The sequence below is a fragment of the Panthera pardus genome, unplaced genomic scaffold, assembly GCF_024362965.1.
Source record: "Panthera pardus isolate Hobbes unplaced genomic scaffold, ASM2436296v1 HiC_scaffold_7, whole genome shotgun sequence".
Lineage (NCBI taxonomy): Eukaryota > Metazoa > Chordata > Mammalia > Carnivora > Felidae > Panthera > Panthera pardus.
The window spans coordinates 29,086,251-29,110,746 of NW_026527002.1; the positions used below are offsets into that span (position 1 = coordinate 29,086,251).

At 39.2% G+C, this 24,496-nt stretch overlaps 1 protein-coding gene across 1 annotated transcript in view; it reads right to left on the bottom strand.

Annotated features, from left to right (window-relative positions):
* The window catches only part of ZNF704 (zinc finger protein 704), a 239,798-nt gene that overhangs the window by 184,588 nt on the left and 30,714 nt on the right, over window positions 1-24,496 (bottom strand). The gene's annotated exons all lie outside the window — the stretch shown is intronic.

A 24,496-nucleotide genomic window follows, 5' to 3' on the forward strand; every position in this document is an offset into this window, starting at 1 on the left:
AGAGGAGCCTTTCAGGCACATAAAAACGTCGAAGACTTGAAAGCATAATACTTCTATGATAAATCTAAAAATTTAAAACATCGCTGTTTTCTCTTCTACAACTCAGAAAGCTCAAGTAACTAAATAAATTCTTAAATATTTCACACTGACTATATGGCATAGAAGGGTGCAATGAAACACAAAATGAGCCTGATCTCTGAATATGAATACTGATCTTAACCATACTCTAGTTCGTGAAGAACTATTTTTTATCTTTTATCTAAAGCAGTTAAGATCTTAGTGAAATCCCTCGTTAGTATGATGATAAAAAAGTCATTAATTTTTCTTATCATTTTTGACTAAACGCAACAGTAAGGTTTAAGACAAATAGAAAAATTATGCCTCAGGGCACTGAATCTGGCTATTTCAGAATTTGTGATGACTGAGAACAAAGACTGAAGTTAAAGATTTCTGTAAAGGTGGTGGGTGTTATAAATGAGGTCTGGAGTGAACTTCTTTAAAAAAAATTTTTTTTAACGTTTATTTATTTTTGAGACAGAGAGAGACAGAGCATGAACAGGGGAGGGGCAGAGAAAGAGAGACACACAGAATCGGAAGCAGGTTCTAGGCTCTGAGCTGTCAGCCCAGAGCCCGACGCAGGGCTCGGACTCACGGACCGCGAGATCGTGACCTGAGCTGAAGTTGGACGCTTAACCAACTGAGCCACCCAGGCGCCCCTGGAGTGAACTTCTTAAAGTCATGAGTGTACAAGGAAGAGTCTCACTGACCGGTGGAGTGTTTCAAAATATGCACACCTCTAAGCCATTTCACAGGCCCATTTGACAGCTCACGCCTCTTGTGGACTTAGTTTGTCAAATCAATAAATCTTCATTTCCCCACTTAAATAGAAGATATGCTTGTTCCTTTCTTTTTAATTTTAGGTAGGAGGAAAAGTGCAACAAATTTGGTCAAATAGATTTATTATTAACAGAGGCTAACACCACAAACAAGGCATTTTCAGAATAAAATCAGAATATGTGTTCAATAATAGCAGAGACTGCCAACGTATGATGTTAAAGACTAGAAATTCTCAGACTAAAGGGAAACTCTGAGATATGCATGTTAGAGTCACAGGACCTGCTCACATAGGAGAATTTCCAGAACCCAGGGATGACTTGTGCCTTGAAATCCAGTTAGCTGGAATGTAATCTTTCATATGAACATAGAGCTCTCAACTGAGCTCTTTTCTTCTTTCCTTGGCCTTCACTTCTCAGGGCAAAAAGATCTTTTTCTCGTGGTGTTCCTGTCAGACCTACCTCTAGGAAAACAGCCACTTTTGGTCTACTCATTAAAAACTTCCAATATTTCTTAAAATGAATGCTTTTTTTAAAAAAAAATTTTAACATTTTTATTTATTTTTGAGAGAGACAGAGCATGAGTGGGGGAGGGGCAGAGAGAAAGGGAGACACAGAATCTGAAGCAGGCTCCAGGCTCTGAGCTGTCAGCACAGAGCCCAACGTGGGGCTCGAACCTCCAAACCGTGAGATCATAACCTGAACCAAAGTCAGATGCTTAACAAACTGAGCCACCCAGGCACCCCTTAAAATGAACGCTTTTAAGAGTTGTTTTAATAACATCAATACACAATAAAAAAAAAATAAGAAAATATTTCAAACTTCAAGAAATGCAATGAATGTTCAATAAAAATGTAGCTTGGAAAATCAACAAATGTGATTACTAATACTGTAAATATCCACCATGAGTTACTTTCTAAAATTCTTTTTAAGTTTATTTATTTATTTTGAGAGAGACAGAGACAGTGTGAGTTGGGGAGGGGGAGAGGGAGAGAGAGAGGGAGAGAGAGAGAGGGAGAGAAAGAGAGAGAGAGGGGGAGAGAGAGAGAGAGAATCCCAAGCAGGCTCTGCAGTGTCAATGCAGAGCCTGACGCAGGGCTTGAACTCACAAAACTGTGAGATCATGACCTGAAGTGAAATCAAGATGCTTAACTGACTGAGCCACCCAGGCGCCCCACCATGAGTCACTTTCTATGCAACTTTTTCTGCCTGAAGGTAGGAGAGAGAGGTGCTTTTTCACTCCCATAGCACTTCATTCCAAACCTGCGTTCCAAAAGGGATACACTAAACACCAGGCACAGAAGATGAAAACAAAGGCCTGGTTTCAATGATTATAAATAGTTTCTCCCTGAGTGTCAAGTATTACATTAATTAAATATTTAAGTAGTCATTAGTATTAAGTTGTAGCAATAATTGACATCTATACCTCCCTTGGGGCAAATGTACTGGCTAAATGAATTCAATCCAAAGATAGATAGGGTTAGTGGAGAACATTAGAGGAAGCTCAGCTTTTCAAAATTTTTCAGTAGTTTCAAAATTTTAGGGAAAAAAACCCCCAGCATTCTAAAGCAAATTAATAGAAAGTAGAATAGATTTCCTATGGAAATTATATTATAATTATATATCATGCAGTTAGCCAAGACTTCATAAAAATATAGTAATATTCAACAGCGTAAGCTATAAATCTTCCACAATACATCCTAAACAAGAAACTACTCTGTCAATAGTAATCAGGGAATTTTAGCGATGTAATGGATGTCAAAGACTATTGAGCCTAGACTCCTTGTTTTAAAAGTAGACTTAAAAAGGAGTGAGAGGGGCACCTGGGTGGCTCAGTCAGTTAAGCGTCTGACTCTTAATTTCTGTTCAAGTCATGATCTCACAGTTTATAAGGTCGAGCCCCTCATGGGGCTCTGTGCTGACAGCGTGGAGCCTGCTGGGGATTCTCTCTCTCCCCCTCTCTCTCCCTCTGTTCCCCCCTGCTTGTACTCAGTCTCTCTCTAAAAATAAATAAACAAACATTTGGGGGGAAAAAAGGAGTTAGAAATGGGCCAAAGAGAACAAAAAATGTAGTGATGAGTAAGAAATTTCTGATACTTGGAGTCACGGGTTCCACTGTGGGTAAAGCTGGTGGAAGGAGTGGATGACAGGTGTAGACCTTCATTGTATCACTATTACTGTATTACTGTTACTGTATTACCTTTAACATTCTTTTATTCATACCAGGTAGTATACAAATTTTTTTTCCCGAGTTTATTTATTTAATTAATCTCTACACCCAACATAGGGCTCAAACTCATGACCCCAAGATCAAGAATCGCATGTTCTTCCAACCGAGCCAGTCAGGCACCCCTAAAAACATTTTTTAAAAAGAGAGTTCACAGGAGAGTAGAGAGTGGGAAGAGCACATGAAGTCAAACCTTGAGAAGCTGGGCTCTGAAGTGGCTCAGAGAAATGGGGTGGTGGCTGGAGAGGATGCTGGACAAGGGAGAATGTTCGAAGACAAGAGGTAACAGAGCATGTTTGAATGCTGAGGCAGAATGGAGGGAAAGGGATGAGTAAGGGCCAGGGGTAGCAGAAGGGGACAGGACTCACATCCAGTTGTTGCACCCCTCGCAGATTAGCAGAAGAACACAGCAAAAAGAGCATCGGGACCGTGATTAAATTTGGGCCCTTACTACTTTAGCAGAACAAAGCAGCTAGAGGAAGATATGGTCCCATTTGTATGAGATTTGCAGAAAAGGCAAATCAATAAAGACAGGAAATAGACCAGTGACTGCTTAGGGCTGGGAGTAGGAGCTAGAACTGAAAGCAAATGGGCCCCAGAGAACTTTTTGTGGCGGCAGAAGTGTTTCAGAACTAGACTATAGTGATATTTGTATAATGCTGTAAATTTATTAAAAATAATTGAACCATATTCTTACAATGAGATGAATATTATGGTATATAGATCATACCTCAATAGAACTGTTGAAAAAAAGAAAGAAGGAACAAATCCAGGAGTAACTGGTATGGAAAACGTATTCACAAAAACACTTAGACCAGATATTGGGTAACTGTGCTTGTAAAAGAGGTATCCATAAAGTCTATTAGTTTGTTTGTTAAAAAATAAATTATGCTATGGCAATCGAGGCCACTGCAAGTAATTGTATGGTTATATCCTGCATATTGGTAAGATGAGACTAAAATCCCTCTCCCACTCAAGCCATGTGTCCTGGTTTTTCCACCCATGGACACTTTTCTAATTTTTCCACCTGAGGAGGAATTTTTGTACTTTATCTGTCCAAAGAGGGCACTCTTATTTATTTTTCCACTTTGCACAATGTCGTGGTGACAAAAGGAAACTCTTCTGATGATCGATGGGGCCTGGGCCAAATTAGCTTCCTTCCTGGAAGCAGATATCAATTAATTATGTGACTCATATGAGCTGATAGTTTTGATAATAAAAAAGTTGAGGCTATTGGAAGAATCACTCTATGCTACAGCTCAGAAGGGGGCAAAGGGTTCAACAATGGAAGACAGCCAGAAAACAAACGAACACAATCTAGAAGTCCTGTCGGATAAACAATGAAGAAAAACAGCAAGACCGTTAACTAGTAATTTCTAGGAGAAAATACAAGGCTAAGGTTTAGGAATAATCTTAGTCTAGGTTAAAAAAAAAAAAAAGTGTCCCCTGCCCAAGGAGGGATTAATCTGATTATCTCACACTGATAAGACTGTAAGTTAGAAGGCAGTAGCATTTTCTGGTTGTCACATTTCAAGATGGACACTGACAAAGTGGAACAAACAGCAGAATGATCAGCATGGCAAAGGATATGACTGGGAGGAACTGGGAATATTTTGTTTAGAAAACAGAGGGTTATGCCCCACACAGCTGCTCTCACATGAATGGAGAGCTCTCTTGAAGAAGAGGAATTTGAGTTCTGTGTTCCTCTAGAAACAGGATCAATGGTGTCCACTTCTGCTTCCCGCTAACTCCTTTCTGACTTTATGGTTTACTCTCTCTTCCTCTTTTCTTCTTCTTACTCTTCTGCCACATTGTAAATGAAGCCACTTGTATCTATAAGAAATTCCTACTATTTATTTTTCAGTTAACTGTATTTTCATGGAGTCATAAACTGTTAAGTAGGTAGATTCTTGGAACCTACCTAGGCTCACTTAAACATTTTATTTTTCACTGTTTCACTATAGTTTAAATGTACTTTTCATGTTTAAAAATGTTTAAGGGGCTCCTGGGTGGCTTAGTTGGTTAAGTAGCTGACTCTTGATTTCAGTTCAGGTCATGATCTCACAGTTCATGAGATCGAGCCCCGTGCTGGGCTGCACACTGACAGCACAGAGCCTGCTTGGGATTTTCTCTCTCTCCCTCTCTCTCTCCCCTCCCACCCACTCATACTTTCTCTCTCTCTCTCTCTCTCAAAATAAATAAATAACTTAAAGAATGTTTATTACAAAATGTATTCCATCAACTGACAAATGGATAAAGAAAATGTGGCTTATATATACAATGGAATACTACTTGGCAATGAGAAAGAATGAAATCTGGCCATTTGTAGCAACATGGATGGAACTGGAGCGTGTTATGCTAAATGAAATAAGCCATACAGAGAAAGACAGATACCATATGTTTTCACTCTTATGTGGATCCTGAGAAACTTAACAGAAGACCAGGGGGGAGGGGAAGAGGGGGGAAAAAAAAGTTACAGAGAGGGAGGGAGGCAAACCATAAGAGACTCTTAGATACTGAGAACAAACTGAGGGTTGATGGGGGTGGACTCTTAAATACTGAGAACAAACTGAGGGTTGATGGGGGTTGGGGGGAGAGGGGAAAGTGGGTGATGGGCATTGTGAAGGGCACCTGCTGGGATGAGCACTGGGTGCTGTGTGGAAACCAATTTGACAATAAATTATATATATAAATAAATAAATTAAAAAGATTAAAAAATTTAAAAATATATATGCTTGTTATTAAATTTTCAATAAGATGTATATAAAATAAAATGAGGAAAGCTTTCTATTCTATTCCTCCCCACTCTTTTCCCAGCCCTGCCCAGTCAGGTCCAACCCCCAGAAAGAAAAGCTTTTAACAATTTACTGCAAAACTTCAAATTACTTAAAAATGCATAAATACCTGTTTAGAGTAACTAATGATGGTGATTATACTATATGTATTATTCTGCAACTTATTTGCTCACTTCACAATAAATCATGGGCAACCTTACATGTTAGTAGTAGAGCTGCTGACTTTTTAAAACATTGAAAACTGTAACAGTCATGAGATCAGATTTTTTTAACTGATCTCTTCTTGACAGACATTGAGGCTCTTTTCAATTTTTCATTATTAAAAATACTTCTACAATGAACATCCTTGTATATGTATGCGTACAGCTTTATGCACTTGTGCAAGCATTTTTTTGCAGAAAAAATTCCTGGAGGTTAGAATTTCTGAGTCAAACAACCAAAATTTTAGTCATGGGGGAACAAACTACAGAACACCCATACAATGGGCATACCATGACATCACCAAAAGAAGGTCATCAGGATATATCCATGATCTATTAAGAGGAAAACATTTGTCCACGATCTATAATGAGTAACAGTCAAGTTGCAAACTAATATGTTAGGCATGATTGTACTGCATTTAAAAAACAGAGTAGTTTGCTAAATAAGCTTACACCTTAAGGAACAGAAGACTGAATGGGCCAAGAGGGGTTTTTTTCTTATATAATTAGACATACCTATGGATGGACATCTGCATGCATACTTGTGCGCACGCACGTACACACATACAATTTTTAGGTGGTGTTATTATGGGACACTTTCATGTTTCTAAGGTTTTCAAATTAAAGACAACTTAAAAACTAAGATTTAGCAAAATTATGAGGAATAATGCCCTGTTAGTCGACATATAAGGAAACTGGGATTCTTAATTATTGTTGGAGAGAAGATACATGTTGTAGGAGGCCAACCTGGTGAAGGTAGCACATTTAGTTGTGCATCCCTTTGTGTTAGAAATTCTATGTCTAAGGGAAGAAAAAAGAAAAGCACACAAAGCTATTTGTCACAGAACTTGTTATAACATTTAAAAAGATGGAAAGTCCCTAAACATCCATCAAGAAATTTGGGGTGAAATATGCATAAGTAAAATATATGGCTAAAACTAAGACATATCTCTATATTTATTAAAATGGAAAGACATTTACTACACTAACTGAAAACAAAGAAAATCCAAATGAGTGTATGTAATATGATCTCAGGGAAGAGAGATGTGTATATATATAAAGAGAGAAAATTCTGGAAGGACATTCCAAAATGTTAAGAATGGTTTCTCTTGGTAACAGGAACCTTCTTGCACTGTTGGTGGGAATGCAAATTGGTGCAGCCGCTCTGGAAAGCAGTGTGGAGGTTCCTCAGAAAATTAAAAATAGACCTACCCTATGACCCAGCAATAGCACTGCTAGGAATTTATCCAAGGGATACAGGAGTACTGATGCATAGGGGCACCTGTACCCCAATGTATATAGCGGCACTCTCAACAATAGCCAAATTATGGAAAGAGCCTAAATGTCCATCAACTGATGAATGGATAAAGAAATTGTGGTTTATATACACAATGGAATACTACGTGGCAATGAGAAAAAATGAAATATGGCCTTTTGTAGCAACATGGATGGAACTGGAGAGTGTGATGCTAAGTGAAATAAGCCATACAGAGAAAGACAGATACCATATGGTTTCACTCTTATGTGGATCCTGAGAAACATAACAGAAACCCATGGGGGAGGGGAAGGAAAAAAAAAAAAAAAAAGAGGTTAGAGTGGGAGAGAGCCAAAGCATAAGAGACTGTTAAAAACTGAGAACAAACTGAGGGTTGATGGGGGGTGGGAGGGAGGGCAGGGTGGGAGGGAGGGCAGGGTGGGTGATGGGTATTGAGGAGGGCACCTTTTGGGATGAGCACTGGGTGTTGTATGGAAACCAATTTGACAGTAAATTTCATATATTAAAAAATAAAAAAAAATAAAATTTAAAAAAATAAATAAATAAATAAATAAAAAAATAAATAAACATTAAAAAAATTTTTTTTACACCTGAAAATATAAAAATATTCATACTAAATTTCCCCATAAGAGACAATAAATGGAAAAAAACCAAATGACTGTCAACAATAAAATGGAAAATGGATAAAAAAAAAAAAAAAAAAAAAAAAAAAGAATGGTTTCTCTTGGGAGCAGATTTATAGGTCAATTTTGCTTTCTATCTTATTTGCCCATAGTTTGGTATTTAAAAACCTAAGAAGTTATTCTATGATGAAAAAATACATATCATTTTTATCTAATTGTTTCTCAAGTATCTGGCATTTATATAACGAATACTTTTCCTTCTACTAGCTTTCAATTATTAATATATATGCATATATTAAAGGGAAAATGAATTACTTAAAATAATGCATTCACATGCACTATTAGTTCCATTGATTATCAGCACCACTCAATCATATTGTACTACAATAACTACCAATGAATTCCTTCTCCCTACCCAACACAGAAGCCCTTCATACAGCATATCAGACACATGCATCATCCAGTGTAATTTCTTGCAAGGGAACAAAGCTTCAGTGTTCAATTATATGAGAATGCTACCAATTACTGAGTTAACTAACAAATAAAACTCAAAATTTTTATTGCAATGAACAGCTTTTGTTTTCCTAGAAAAAGATAAACAGCGTAACTATAAATATGATATACTTGGGAAAATTGCACTATTTTAAACAAGAAGTTAACAGTATCTATTTAAATCTTGAATTTCTCTAAATGGTGTCCTTTGTAGATTGGATGCCACTTTCTAAGATAGGGACAGAAGCTCATCAGTTTTTCTCAATACAAAAACATCTGGTTTTCATAGGAGGATTCTAACAGCTCATCAGAAAAGAAGATGGCTTCTAACATCAGCCCACTTACTTGATCAATTCTTTCTTCTGTCTACACTGAAGTGCATCCCAGGCCACCTTAATCCTAACACCCTCCCTATGGATTTACAGCAATAAGATGCCAAAAAGCATGTGTCAGCACTCCCTCTTGGAAGCTGTCCTTGCTTACTCATCTCAACCCAATAAAATGTGAGGAGTTGGCTCTGTAGATTAACTGGATTTCCAGGAATAATTTGCAGAAAGCCAACCCATTTGCCTTTTGGGGCTTTCTGCATAGTAAAAAAGTAGAAAAGAAATTCTGGAAAAGAGAAGAAAATTCATGCCACAACAAAACCACTTTTGGAGAGCAAGCCTTAAAAGGCAAGTGAACGGTCTACTTGGCCTAGCAACTCATTGACTCTTCCATTCACCAGGAAACCACACAGTTGCACCTGACAAACTTTGCAAGAGAATCCTTCCTATTTCAGACTGTGTTTCCTGACAGTAGGATTCATTTTTTAAACTTGCTTCCAAAACACATAAATATACATTACATATTTTGTAACTGATGACAATGGCACATTAACCACAGTGTGGAATATGTAATCAGACCCAAAGATTTTAAAACATGTCACCAAAAAAGCAAAGGTTATATTAATAACAGGGACAACTGATTGTATCTTAATTTAAAATACTACCACTAAAGGTCATGCTCAAAGAAAGATTGGACTCTTGAGTCAATTGATAAAATGTATGTCCCAAAGTAGTCAACAGAACTCTACTCATTTTAGATTAAATTCTTCAAATTTCATGCTAGGTACACAGAAAAATAAGTTGGATGGCAAATCTATCCAGTCCTAAGGAACGGCTGTAATAGAAACACTTTAAAGACAATTGCATCCAATTGCTAGCCCTTTGTTTATATTATTCCCTTAGCCCTCTGAAACCAATGAAGTGTTTGACTGCTTTATCCTCAAGTATATTATTTCTCTATACCAAGACAGAGTAAATGGCAGATGGAAGTCAGACTGGTTTGGTGTACAAGAAGCAAAACACAGTACAACAGAGTTGAAACCCTGTATTAGGTTTTGGCATCATGCATTCTAACCATACAGCTACAATATCTCAGCAATCAGTGTTGTTAATGCTGGGTTTACTAAAGCAAGTTTTAACTTTAATATCTTGACAATTTAATATTCAACAAAGCATGACTTGGCTTGCCTAATGGCAGATTAGTCAGCTGCACATTTAGCAAAGTTATTGCAAAAATCTTTGGTGGAAGACTTCTTGGCTGAAGCTTCAAGCCTTCTCTTAAAATTATGCAAGTGAGAACACACAACTGAAGTATTTTTTTTTAAGCCTTTCTGAAAAACCCTGAATAAAAATACCTATTTGTATAAAGTCCGATGTGGACTCTGGCTCAGCTGATGTTACCTGCACATTTTTTCCAACCAAATGTAAGGAGAGGGGACATCAATATCAATATGGGTCCAACTTATTGTACTTAACTTCAGTATACAGAATTTTTAATTTATGTTTATTAGGTACTCCATTTGTTTTATATAAGTCAAAGTTTAATTCAACCAATCATATCCAGTTGATGTGAAAATCCTGTGGCCTTTACCTTCCAAATATATCCAGAATCCAATCACTTCCCACCACCTTCCACAGTCAAGCCATCATCACCTCTTGCCAGGATTTGCACAACAGTTTCCTCCCTGGATCCCTGTTTGCATCCTTGCCTCATCTCCCATACACCCCAGTTCCTTCTCAGTAACAGTAGGCCATCTTATCCCTTAAAAACAAGAGTCAGATCATGCCTTTCCTCAGCTCAGAACCCTCCAATGCTTCCCATTTTGCTCAGAATTAAAGTCAAAGTCCTTGTAGTAGTTTCCAGGGTCCCATTTGAGCTGGCCCCCCTCTATCCTTCCTTGTCCCTCTCCAACTTCCTCCTCCCACTCTCATCTCTCCCCCAACCCTTGCTGGCCTTGAACATGCCAGACATATCCCTGCCTCAAGACCTTTCCACCAGCCACCCCATCTTCCAGGAATGTTCTTCCTCGATATATCCACATTGCTTGTTTCCTCACCCTTTCAGTCTGTGCAAATTCTCCCCCCTCAGTAAAGCTCTCCCTGACCACCCTATTTAAAGTTACAGTGCTTTTCTTCCACTCCACATCTATCACATTCTATTCTATATTGTTATTCTATAGCACTTACTGTTTAACAAAAAACTGTATAGTTTACTATTTATTATGTTTATGGTCCGGGCTACTCCCCCAGAATAGCTCTATGAGGGTAGACATTTTTTTGGTTTGTATATTGATGTTTCCCAGCACCTAGAAGAGTGTCTGAAACACAGTGGGCCCTCAATAAATATTTGTGGAATAAATCAATGAATGAATTTTCAGGTGATTATATGTGCTCTCTGGTAGCACTAACTAATAAATGTCTAAGAACGATGGATGCCAAATTCCTGAGGCTGCAAAGTATGGGGTTCCTCAGTCTAAAAGGTAGTTCCTAAACTACCAGAAAGAAATGGTGAATTGTGCTATATCCAGGGAAAAAATTAGGTGAAGCACAGAATGGTCATCATCTTATTCCCTTCTTTATCAAAGAACTCAACTTTATTTCATGGAGGACTTTATCTCCAGGAATGCAATCCTTATTTTGTAGTAAAATCTATAGAGGAAATAGAATTTATTTTACTTTTTAAGTTAAGGGACTCTGAACCTTCCTTCTACAAATATCACCTAAGTTAATCCAGGACAAACCTGTAGAGAGATAATACGGCATAATTTCAGAAGCAAGTCACAGTTAAAGTTATATGATTTTTGAAACTCCTGGGACGGGGGGTGAAGATTCCTGGAGGGTAAAGTATTAGGGGCAGATCACCTCACAGCCGGATCCCCAGGGATACCCAGGGACATTTCCTCACACCTGCCTGTGGCTCCCCGCAGATCCAGCCCACTTGTTCTCCCAGCAAATCCTAACATTTGCGGTCAAAAATAACAATGATAATCAATGCCATTTTTAACTTCTTCCACATTTGGTTTACAGTAAATATGTTTGCCACTGGAATTTGGGCCCCACTTGAAGTATTTTCTTAGAAGCTTCTTTCTGAAGGGGTACAGGTAGCTGTTTTACTGAGGGATAGCTGACCTACAGAAGACTTTTCCATACTAATTGCTGGGTCAGAGCCTCACTAACTGTCACTGCCACTGCCAGGAGGAGCTGGGGTCTCTGTGCACAGAACAGACCTTTGTTGTCTCTGACCTTTCCGCCTTGGAGCCTCTCCCCAAGGGACTTGGAACCTTACCTTGCCCCATCATGCTGAACCAAGGGGCTCCTCTAGAGGCCACAAACCTCACAGAGCCTTTCCTCTACCCCTATTGGACACCTTCCCCCATCTCCCTGAGGGCCCCTCTGCTCCCATTGCAGAGCATTTCTGAGCTCCTTCATCCCCACCTGGCCCGAATCCTAGGCACAAACACACGGCAAGAAAGAGGAGACTCATGGGAAATGAAGCAGTAGGGTAAAGCTCATTTTCTTCATGGGTTAAATAATTATTTGCCACTGACCTGAGTATCAAATAAGACTTTAAAACATGGTTTCTCTGATCGAACCACACATTTCCCAAAAGTGGCTGGAAAAGAACTTTATGGAAAGTTGTTGAATGTAGTTGTGACATGTATAAATGAAAAGGCAAAATCAGTTCTTGAGGAGAATATTGTATAATTTCTCTGGGGCCCAAACAGGGCCAAGAGCATCTTTTCGTTCAGGAATCTGATCGAAGAGAGATCGAGACTGATGTCCATTAATGGCAGTGGTTGGAAATGACGGGGCTGGTGACCAGGCCGGGCCACGTGCACATGAGAAACTAGAGGAAGCCAGGGAACAGTAAGGAGGAGGGTGGAGCGGACTCTGGAGAGAAATAGGAACAGAGGGCAGAAGGATCCTCAGACAAATGGGGGCTGAGTGCTGCCTTATCCCCCCACACTCTGGTGCTACACCCACCCTCATGTGTGTGCTAACCGTGCATCTCTCCTGCTAAGGGCCTTGAAACATAATCCCCACCCACCTTACCCCACCTTTCTTTTCTGTAAAACCTACGCTGCTTTCAACTTCTTGTAACAAAAAGCAAAAGCGTTAGACTAACTAACCCAATACCTCAAATTCCTTTGGCAACAGAACTCTTAAGACAGCTTTTCGCACTCATCAGTGGTTGCCACAATCTGACACAACTTGTTTAATTTTCAGAGAGACAAAGAGGCAGATTTTAAAATAAAAAAGAATATTGGCTGCTGAAGTTTCTCCCTTAAATATACATTTCATTTAAAATACAATTTATTATTCCTTTGAGCAGTAAACAGCAGGTGAAATTAAAAACTGAAGTTGAAAACTAATGAATTTACATTTTAGCTTGGGTGGTGCTCTTAATTCACAGCCAGCCAATTACTTTAACTAGCTGCGCAGATGACTAAATAAAATCTGTTAATAAATGCAGCTAGAGTGTATTCAAGAAATTAAGCAGTACATATTAGAATAAATTTGTATATCTGCTGATTATAAATTTAATTCTTTAAAAATCAACTGGCCTAGAAGGGAGTAGATAGGAATATGAGGGAAAAATACCTCCCACAGTCTTTCACAAGAAGGTAGGTGGGTCAACAGAAGAGCTGGGCAAACCCATGACAAATGAGAGCAGGTGGGCCTTAAGACAAAAAGGTGTGCTTGTGCCATTTCAGTCTGTTCATGATCCTTCCTTTCTGCCTTTCATGTTTACTTAGCCAGCTATAATAAATGCACAAATATGTGTGTGCATGTGTGTATATATGAACAAATAAATACAACACACACATACATATTTCCTAGCAGTTCTGCTCCTGCTAGAACCGGACTGCTACAATATAAAACTTGGCATAAAGTATTCATGTTTTACCCATCTCTCTCCTCTAGTGGTCCAGAAGCAATTGGGAGGCAGAGAACAAGTTTTATTTAGTTCTGTATCTGATACATACATCAGATATATTTGACATCTGTGATAGGCATACTTGGTACACGCTGGGTGCTTGATGAATGTTTACTTCATCATGAAGGACAATATGGCAATGGGGCTGGTCTGCAAGGGCTGAAAGGGAGATCTGTAAAATCAGGAGACCAAGTAACTAGTATTCCATATTCACAATATTCTAAAATATACAGAAGACAATAGCAAATGAGAGTAGTAGTAGTAATAATGCCTAATTTACCAAGCCATTACTAAACACAAGACATTGCATTGAAATTTCTTCATGCACATTTCACTCCAATCCCAAAACATCCTAAGAGAATGATCCTGTTACCCAAACTTTACAGGTAAGGAAACTAAGACACAGAGAAGTTACATAACTGACTCAAGGTCTCACAGATGTTTCACCTGCTCTCTCCTGTCTACCCCTCTACTGGTTACTTCCAGTAATCAAATATGCTCCTGTATTTCTTAGCTTGACCTCTGATCCTGCTCAACTGCTTCACCTCTGCCATATTCCCCATCACAGTCAAGGTCCCCATAAAGATGTCCACACTAGCTGTCTTCACTTCCCTACCTGCTATTCCCTACCTCTGACTTACTGTAATTGATTTCTACTTCCACTGAAAGAAAAGATGCTTTTGCTAGAGTCACAGTGAACTATATTCACTGAATTTCATAAATTCTCACCTTGAAATTTCCATTCTCAACAGTACTAAACACAATTAGCCTCCTCGAAGCATCATCTTGTCTTGGCTTTGTGATAGCAGGACAAGTCCTAATTCTTATTTGCAGAATAAAACAACAGAAATATCTAGCTAGTTTAAACAGAAAGAGAGTTATTGACAGTTCATAAATCTCCAAGAAGCCTAGACAGTCAGACTGGGGGGTGTTCAACAGGACAACTCCACAGAGAAACCGCTGTTGCAGATGAGCAGGAAGCACATGGCCAGGAGAAAAGGCCATCACAAAACTGAACTGGAAAAAGTACCACAACACTGCCCCCCTGCCACTCAGATCCCATGACAACAGGTACTGAAAACCAGAACTTCCATGACAGATGGTCCAGCAGCACCAGAAAACTTTGACAGTCTGTCAGAAGATCTCTTATGCACATGGCAACCCCTCACTGTTTTGCTTGTGCCTCTTGTCACAGGCTGCATGTGGAAGCGCTGTGTTGGCACAACCTAAGTCACACAAAGTCCTAGCTGCAAGGTATTCTGGGAATTCTGGCCACACCAGCATAGGAAAATAATAGAGAAGGGGATGGCAGAGGTGTTGAATGAACCAATCTACAGTATTTACCACACCTCCATCTATTTCTGGATTTCCATATTTTTGGTCTTTGTAGCCTCTTCTGTCTGCTACCCCCAGCACATATTTTTCATTTACGTACTTCTCTCTTTTTCTATTGCCAACATCATTTTTCACCTGGACTACTACAATACCTTCCAGTCTAAACTACCCACTTCTACTCTTAACCCCCAAGAATCCACATTATTCAGAGAATCAAGTAAGAAAGATTTTATAACTTTAGCATACCATATAAAAATGATTTCTAATAAATGATTGTTCTTAGTTACTTTTATTTATTTATTTATTTAACCTTTTTTTTTAATGTTAATTATTTTTGAGAGAGAGAGAGTAAGACAGAGTGTGAGCAGGGGAGGGACCAAGAGAGAGGGGGACGCAGAATCTGAAGCAGGCTCGAGACTCCGAGCTGTCAGAGCCTGATGTGGGGTTTGAACTCACAAACCATGAGATCATGACCTGAGCTGAAGTCGGATGTTAACCGACTGAGCCACCCAGGCGCCCCTTAGTTACACTTTTAAACCTTTAAAAACATCATTTAAGGGGCGCCTGGGTGGCTCAGTTGGTTAAGCGTCCAACTTCAGCTCAGGTCACGATCTCACGGTTCGTGAGTTCGAGCCCCGTGTCGGGCTCTGGGCTGATGGCTCAGAGCCTGAAGCCTGCTTCCGATTCTGTGTCTCCCTCTCTCTCTGCCCCTCCCCTGTTCATGCTCTGTCTCTCTCTGTCCCCAAAATAAATAAACGTTAAAAAAAAAAATTAAAAAAAAAAACAAAAAAAAAAACATCATTTAAGTAGGCAGCTACCTATGTGTTACAACTTGGAGGTGATAGAAAGATCCCTGGTCGAGATCTATATCTCAATGGCTAAGGATAATGCCAGAAATTCTAACAATGGGATTAAGTAATATTTACGTCAACCTTTAAATTATAAATTTCCCAGGAAAAGGAGTCTAATGCTTTGTGTGTGTGTGTGTATGAAATCATATAAAACTGGAATCAAGTCCTCACTCTTTCTGCACTTTAAGGTTTGGTCCTCTTCTGTAAAATAGGGATAACAGGTTGGTAGAAAGGATTAAATGGAAATATCTAATAAAGTATGGTAAATAGGCAATGAACTATAGCCCTTGCTCTCTGGCAACACCTTATTGAGAATTAGTTTGTGAGAGTGATCAATATCCAGTGTGATGGCTAATGAAAGACAAAGGGTTATAGCAACCTGACATAGGCTTAGTGTGTAAAAGGGATTACAAACACATAGAAAAGGAGGCCCCCATGTAGGACCATGGAGCTCTGCTCAGAAAGAACAGTATGGGCCACCAGGGACAGCCATAGGTAAGGCTTCTGGGAGCCTACAGTGGGAAATGGGTCATAAGAAAAACAGAAAGAGCAATAAATAATCAGGAACAGGTCACTAAATCCATCTCACTTGCTTAAAAGCTGGTGCTTGGAGTGAGCCCATTGGGGTGCCATCAATGTCTCTGACCACTGTCCATATCACCCCACTTGCTGAGCTCTATCCTGACTCAGAAGAGCCCAGGAAATAGGAACCACAGTGAAAGATGAGCAGGGAGAGTAAGTGCTCAGCAATGGTACTTCATTTCTTGCTTGACTCTTTGTCCCAGAGCTCATTCAACATCAGCAGCAATCTTCCTCAGAGCAATGGAATCCTACATGAGTCTCCTTAGCAGAGACAGAGGACAGGCCTGCAAGCTAGGCAACATGCCAAACAGAGGTCTACCTTCTCACCTGCTGATGTGTGCTTTCATCTTCAACTTAGGAAATGAGCCAAAAGAGGACCCTACTTTGGCTGTTGCTAAAACGTACCCGTGGCTGTTTACCACTGCTAATCATGTAGAAGAAACTATTTTCCACCAATATTCCTTATATATTTGGCCTATGGACTAACTCCTCTTACAGTTTTTTTTTTTAAAAACAGGAACTTATATTAAACTTCACTGATTTAGTAAGGTAGGAACTTTGTATTCGTTCGCATATTCTAGAAGGGTGCTATTTAATTTAGTGCTTTCAAAGACAGAATTTGTAGGAGACGGGATTTTGTCAGTGGTTTACAAGCTTTGTAAGCTAACATTCTCCTTGAAAACACACCATGTGGCCCTAACACTCCTGGTATAAGAAATGAAACTTGGCTGGCAGCCAAGTAGTGCTTTTCACAGGACCTTACACAGTGTAAAGATATGTGTTTATGAATGTCAAAGGTCACATATTCTGTTTTTTTAAAAGCCAAAACTTTTTGCTCATATGTTAGCTACTTGAAGATATTCTATAAAAAGAAGGTAAAATATGAATAAGCCACAATTTATTCTCTAGCTTCGAAAGGCAAATAAGTTGTTTACAGCCAGAAACATGTACATTCTTCCAGGAAAACAGCAGACAAGTGATAGACACTATATAAACACCTTCTGTATCTCTGTATAACACACAATTTTTAAGTATATGTTAATACATTAATTCCCAACTAAAATACCTCCTAGTTTTCTTATTTAAAGATCATTCTCATGGAACTCTTTATAAAGAGGTTGTATAAAAGCTTCAAAGATAAAAATTCTAAAGCTTGAATATTTATTCCGACCCACACATACAACAGTCTCCTTTCTCCCAGTGATAATAAGAAATGAAGATATTTTAGTAAATCTTTGAAAAGGGTGTTTGCTTGAAAAATATTCATTCAATAAATATTTTTACTTGGTATTGTAGACAAAGAGCATAATAATGTGTGAGTGTGTGTGTATACACTAAAAAGGTACAGGGGTGCCTAGGTGGCTCAGGCAGTTAAGCATCCGACTCTTGGTTTCAGCTCAGGTCATGACCTCACAGTTTGTGAGTGTGAGTTTGAGCCCCTCAATGAGCTCTGTGCTGACAGTACAGAGTCCCCTAGGGATCCTCTCTCTCCTGCCCCTCCCCTGCTCTCATGTACACACACTCTCTCAAAATAAATAAAGTTAAAAAAAATAAAAAGGTAAAAAGGTCAGTACACTTATGGAGCTTGCAGATTAGTGGGACTGAGGGGCCTTAATAAATGAATTACACAAGCATAAACAATATTACAACTGCAGCAAATGCTCTGATACAGACGTATGTGGAAAAGCTATGAACACATAGAAGGAGAAAAATTAGAGAGTCTGGGAAGATAACTGTGAGAAAGTATCTGTGTTGGTTTGGGCTGCTATAACAAAAATGTCATAGACTAGTTGGCTTAACCAACAAATATTTGTTCCTCACAATTCTTGAGCTGAGAAGTCCAAGATCAAGGAGTGGGGGATTTGGTGTCTGGTGAGGATTAGTTTCCTGGTTCAGAGAGAGCTGTGTCCTTACATGGCAAAGAGGGAGAGCTCTTGGGATCTTCATCTCTTTATAAGGACATCAATTCTATCATTGGTGTCCACCTCCATGACCTTATCTAAATCTAATTACCTCTCATAGGCCCATCTCCATATACCATCAGTCAATAGCAGGAAGTGATGAGAGGTGGAGCTATTTAGACGAAAGGCTATTATGACAGAAAGGCATGGCAAGTTTAAAAACTTGGAGAAAAAAAGTCACCAAAGCTGGAGACCAGAATAAGGGATGGTGTAGTGTATGAGATAAAACCAAAGAGATGGAGAGGCCCAGACCACACATTATGAGCTGAACTGTGTCCTCCCAAAACTCACATGTTGAGATCCTAACCCCCCAATACCTCAGAATATGACTATATTTGGACATAGGGTCTTTAAAGTGGTACTTAAGGTACAATAAGGTCATATGGGTAGACCCTAATCTGACTGGTGTCCTTATAAGGAGATAGGACACAGATAACACACAGACCAAGGGATGATCATGTGCAGACACAGCAAGAAGGTGGCCATCTGCAAGCCAAGGAGAGAGACCTTAGAAGAAACTAAGGCTGCCAGCACCTTGATTGTGGACTTTGAGCCTCCAGAACTGTAAGAATATAAATTTTTGTTGCCAAAGCAACGAGTCTATGTTATTTTGTTACGGCAGCCTTAGAAAACTAAGGCCATAGAGGAAATGGTAAAAAATGTGGTCCTGATCCTAAGACTATGGAATCCATGGATGGGGTTTAAACTGGGGGAAGAAGGGGTTATAGATCAGATACACTATTTGCTCTGGCTACTGTGTCAAGGGGAACTGCCGAGAGACTGAGTGTGGCAGGGTGTGGTAAGCTGAATACTGGCTCCCAAAGACATCCTCATCCTAATCCCTGGAACCTGTAAATGTCACCTTAATAACTCTACAGATGTGATTAAGTTAAAGATCTTGCAACAGGGAGAGTATCCAGAATTATCCAGGTGGGCTCTAAATACAATCACAAGGGAGATTTCAGAGTGGAGAAGGGCATGTAATGACAGAGGCAGAGAGTATAGCAATGTGCTCTGAAGAGGAAGGGCGTACAAAACAAAGAATACATATGGCCACCGGAAGCTGAAAAAGGCAAGGGAACGGATTCACCCCTAGAGCCTCCTGAAGGAACCAACACCACCCATACTTTGACTTTAGCCCAGTGACAACCATTTAGGCCTCTGGCCTCCAAAACAGTAAGAGAATAAATCTGTGTTGTTTTAAGCCACTAAGTTTGTGGTAATTTGCTACAGTGGCAACAGGAACCTAATACATGGAGAGACCAGCTATGAGGCGGCAAGCAGTAGCCTGGTAGAGAGATGCCTGGATGGTGGTGGCTGCAATGGTGAGGAGACGTACTTGAGAAATTCTGAGAAAGTAAAATCAACAGGAATGGATGCCAGGTTTGATCTGGAGGGAGGCGAAGGAGAGGGAGCCAGCGAGAAGAACTTGTGGTCTTCACTTCCTTACCGCAATGACAACCAGGTACTGGCAGAGTAGTCAATTTAGCATCCCACTCTGGCAGTGAGGATCTGACGACGCATTTAAAGGTTCAAAGACGGGAAAACAAAAGATGTTTTTCTCGTTTTACTTCATCTTGGAGTTTTCAAATTTTAAAAATCTACCTCCAAACTAACTATGCTATTAAAATTTTATGTGAAGATGATCAAACTCTTAGTTTTAAAAAATGCTTCTGAATGTGGACTATTTCTCGACTTTGATTTCAAGAACACATGGAGCCCGTGAGGTACTCAACCATGAAGATAAAAGAATGGAAGTTATAGAGGACCTATTCTATGTGCTTATTATATATTTAGGCTCCCCTTCATAAAGTTTTAGCCTCTTGAAGACCACCAAAAACTAATATTCATAAAATGACACATATTATTTAGTAACATATAGCCCTACAGCACTGATGCCACACCCTTCCTTTTTACAGTGATCCTGATCCCACAGAGCTCCACGCAAACATAGTCATCAGGAGGGCCCTGCTCAATGCCAAATCTAATGCAGAACATTTCCTGCGCTTGCACTTCAATTTCCTCACACCGGAGTCTGACCCTGCTGATAAGAAGAGTCTTGGCTACATTTATGAAGTTCAAGCATCTGATTAAAAGCAGTGCTGTGGGACTTGTGCTATTTACCTTTCTCACACTAATTGCCTGGCTTGTATCAGAACAAAAAAAGAGCTACCATGCTCTAATACTCTGCATTCCTCTTTTAAGGATGGGATATTCCACACATCTAAACTTCTGCAAACATGGCCGAGAATTTAGACGGTCTTTCAGCACTGATGAAGGAACCGTCTTAAAGATTTTGCATTCACTATCAGTAAAATGGTAAGGAACTATCCTCAGAACCATGAATTTAGATTTGCTTATGGGGTAAGATTTCAAAGCAGAAGAGACACACTCGAAAATCCCAACACAGAGGAAGAATACAAAAAAATCTGAAAATTACAGCGACCTGAGGCTATTTTACTCAGTGGTTAATGTCGCTGAATGACACAGAGTCTTCATGTTAAAACCCCAGTATGCGATGCTCCTAAATCATCGGGTTCATCTTGATCGGGGGAGGGAGGTGTGTACCTTAATTTTAGAAGTTTTTAATAAAAATTCCTAAAGTAAAATGGTTAAGCTCCTAACCTCTGCTGTACTAAAAACTATGTGGCACTATTCATGTCCAGCAATAGTAAATAAATAAAAGGAGAATGTCTCTTTGTTTTATACTGCTGGGTGTTGTGTTGAATATGCAAGATTCTGAAGCTGGGCCATGAAGCTACCTTATTCCCTGAGTCTTTTCCGGAAGTGCTGCTCATGAATCATGCATGACTAAATCAGCCTTTTGGTTTTGCAGAGATTTACATCCCTACCTAGGTAATCTAGGGCCATACTGATATCACTGATATGTTCAATTCACTGACTAATGACTTGCATGCTCTTCAGTGGTGTTTTTTAGTAGTTGCTCTTGAGTGAAACCCACATGTAGTTTCTAGCAGACACATTAAAATAAATTGATATTTTATCTTGGAGGAAATGTACTAAAAGGCATTTCAATTTATTGAGTAACCCAGCTTTTAAAATACAGAGACTTAACACACACACACACACACACACCTTAAATCTACTCTGAGAACGCTGTTATTGGTATATTTTTTTAATGAATCAAGAGATATTTGGGGTTTACTGGGTACTAAATAGATTATCTAAAGTCAAGCAGTATGTCTTCCACAAAAAAACTAATTATACCATCATCAGAGCTCTCAAAGAAGGAAGTATTTTCTAAGTAGTCTATTGAAGCAGTCATGTTTCTGGGTAATAAGTTCTTCTTTTGGTTGGGCTTAACCTGGTTTCCACTCCTAAAAAACTTAACCTGGCTTCCACTCTTTCAATCTTCATTGGAAATAAGGAATAATTGGTCAATATTCTTTCAGAATTTCAGAGCTAAAAGGACTTCTAAAGATATCTAGCTCTGTAAGATCACTGAATACAAGAATAATAAGAATGTGCTTCTGTATACTTATAACAAACCCATGGAAACTGAAATTTAAAACACAATTACAAAAAATAAAACACAACTACAATCACTCCAAATAAAATAAAATACTTACGTATAAGTCTAGTGAAAACATGCACAGGATTTGTTTTCTGAAAATATGAAAGTCTACTGAAGAAATGAAGGAAGACTTAAATAAATGGAGAGACGTTATCGTGGCAATGGGTTGGAAGACTCAATACAGTAAAAGTGTCAATTCTCCACAAACTGATATATAGGTTTATCAAAACACTAGCAAGATTTTTATACACATAGACATGCTCATTCTAAAATGTGTATGCAGGAGCACCTGGGTGGCTCAGTTGGTTGAGCATCCAACTTTGGCTTGGGTCATGATCTCACGGTTGGTGAGTTTGAGCCCTGCATCAGGCTTGTTCCTGTCAGTACAAAGCTGGCCTAGATTCTCTTTCCCCCCTCTCTCTTTGCCCCTCCCTCACTTGTGCTCTCTTTCTCTCATAAATAATAAACATTTTAAAAATGAAATGAAATGAAATAAAATGTATATGGAAAGGCACAGGATACCTAGAACACCTAAAACATTTTTAATAAAAAAAAAAGGTATAAAGTGAGAGGAGTCACTCTACCACACACAAAGGTAAAGGCTTGTTTTATAGCTACTCTACTCAAGACAGTGTGATATTGACAGAGCGAGAGACACACAGACCAATGGAGCAGAGCTAAGAGCCCAAATATGGACCCACATAAATACATCCAACTGGTTTCTGTCAAAGGTGGGAAAGCAATGCAATGAAGGAAAGGCAGCTTTTTAAAACAAATGGTGCTGAAGCACTGGTCATCCATAGGCAAAAACATGAACCTCAACTTACACCTCACATGTTCTATAAATAGTAACTTGAAAAACATAGGTGGTGTGAATATAAAATGACACAGTCACTATGGAAAAACTATGGCAGTTTCTTAAAAAACTAAACATGCACTTAACCATAACTGATCCAGCAATTGTACTCTTGGGAGTTTATCCAAGAGAAAGAAAAACTTACATGAATGTCCACAGTAGCTTTATTCATAATAGCCCCAAACAGAAAAAACAGAAATGTCCTTCACTTAAACTGTGGTACATCCATGGATGTAAAAAATGTTTTAAATTTTTTTAATTTATTTTTTTAAGTAAACTCTACACCCAATGTGGGGCTCAAACTCACAACCCCAAGATCAAGAGTTGCATGCTCCACCAACTGAGCCACCCGGGCTCCTTGAGGTCATATCAAAGTTTAGAACCAAAAATGTTAATATGTTGATGTGGAAAGAAACGCAACAACTTGGTGTTGGTTCAAAAAAACCTCAGGAGCTTCCCAAGGGAAATGTGAAACTGGCCCTGATATATAGAGGGCAGGAAAGACTGAAGAAAGAGGCAGACAATTCCAGATAGGGAGGGAGCAGGTTAACAAGCAAGGGAACTTACAATCCAGGCTTATCTTGGGCAGCCACGAGACAAGTAGATCTCCACATCTGCCCACCAGGATCTTAAAAGCTTAAACGAGGCCTTAACTGGGTTCAATCACATATACCATCCAGATGGTCTCAATAACACCTTCCTCTCTCAAACCTACATCCTTAAAACAGCTCCTAGTGTGGGAATGGTGAGCAGAATGTGTATTTACATTCCAAGAACAAGGGAGGAGGTGAGGAGTCTCTGATTGCCCAGGTCCAGCTCTGAGGTCAGCTGGAGGCCATGTCCTCTCGATTACCTTCTCTAGCACTTGGATGGATCTCAAGGGAACTATGTTGTGTGAAAAGAGTAGATCTCAAAAGGTTATACACCATATGATTCCATTTATATAACATTCTTGAAGGACAAAATTATAGACATGGAAAACAGATTGGTGATTCCTAGGGGTTAGGGACGTAGGGGTGGGAAAGAGGTAGTAGTCTCCATAAAAGGGCAACAGGAGGGATCCTTGTGATGGGAACGATATCTATCTTCACTGTGGTGTTAGTGACAAAAATCTACACATGTGATAATATTGCATGCACATACAAACACAGGCGCATGTAAAACTGCTGAAATCTGAATAAGGTCAGTGGATTATATCCGTATCAGTTCCCTGGGTGTGATACTGTACTGTAGTTAAGCAGGATGTTACTCTTGGAGGAAACTGGGTGAAGGTTATACAGGGTCTCTCTGTGTTATTTCTTACAACTGTGAGTGAATTTTTAATTATCTTTTGAAGTTTTTTTAAAGCTAAAAAAAATGAAAAAGACACATAGTCCACCTCTGTTTTACAGGTGAATAAAGGAAAAAGCACAATTTACTCAAGATTGCACGGTTAAGAGCTACATAAAAAATAAGACTCGGGCCTCTGAATCTTCTACTGTGCCATAATACTTAACACAGATAATTAAAAAAAAGCAATCACTACTGTTCCATATCTTACTGGGGGATTAAAATAATAAAGATCAGGGTGCCTGCCTGGCTCAGTCAGAAGAGCATATGACTCTTGATCTCACGGTTGTGAGTTCAAGCCTCACACCGGGTATAGAGCTTACTTTAAAAAAAACT